This window comes from Nestor notabilis, unplaced genomic scaffold (genome assembly GCF_000696875.1).
Source record: "Nestor notabilis isolate BGI_N333 unplaced genomic scaffold, ASM69687v1 scaffold24906, whole genome shotgun sequence".
NCBI classification, from domain to species: domain Eukaryota; kingdom Metazoa; phylum Chordata; class Aves; order Psittaciformes; family Psittacidae; genus Nestor; species Nestor notabilis.
In genome coordinates this window covers 6,100-6,339 of record NW_009933708.1, presented here as the reverse complement: position 1 = coordinate 6,339, position 240 = coordinate 6,100, and the positions used below count along the sequence as shown (strand labels likewise).

Genomic DNA, 240 nt, shown 5'->3' with positions numbered 1-240 from the left:
GGGCCCCCAACCTGCCCCTTCCCGGCCAGGTCCTCCCTCCATCCCCAGGCCTGGCTCCGGCTCTGCTGGCGGCAGCTCAGGACCAAAAGGGAAAGCAGGGAGCAGATGGTCTCTCTGGAGAGGGAGGTTCTGCGTGCGGCGCAGCAAAGCTGCAGCCTGCCTCTGTCTCTCCAGGGGACAGGCATGTCACCTCCGCGGCAGGTCGGAGCAGGGTTCCCCATATGGCTGCTGCGGGCAGGA

General features: G+C 67.5%; 1 protein-coding gene across 1 annotated transcript in view; it reads left to right on the top strand.

The window, feature by feature from the left end:
- NUDCD3 (NudC domain containing 3) overlaps window positions 1-240 on the top strand; it is a gene marked incomplete at both ends in the record, with an annotated part of 9,641 nt that overhangs the window by 3,306 nt on the left and 6,095 nt on the right. The gene's annotated exons all lie outside the window — the stretch shown is intronic.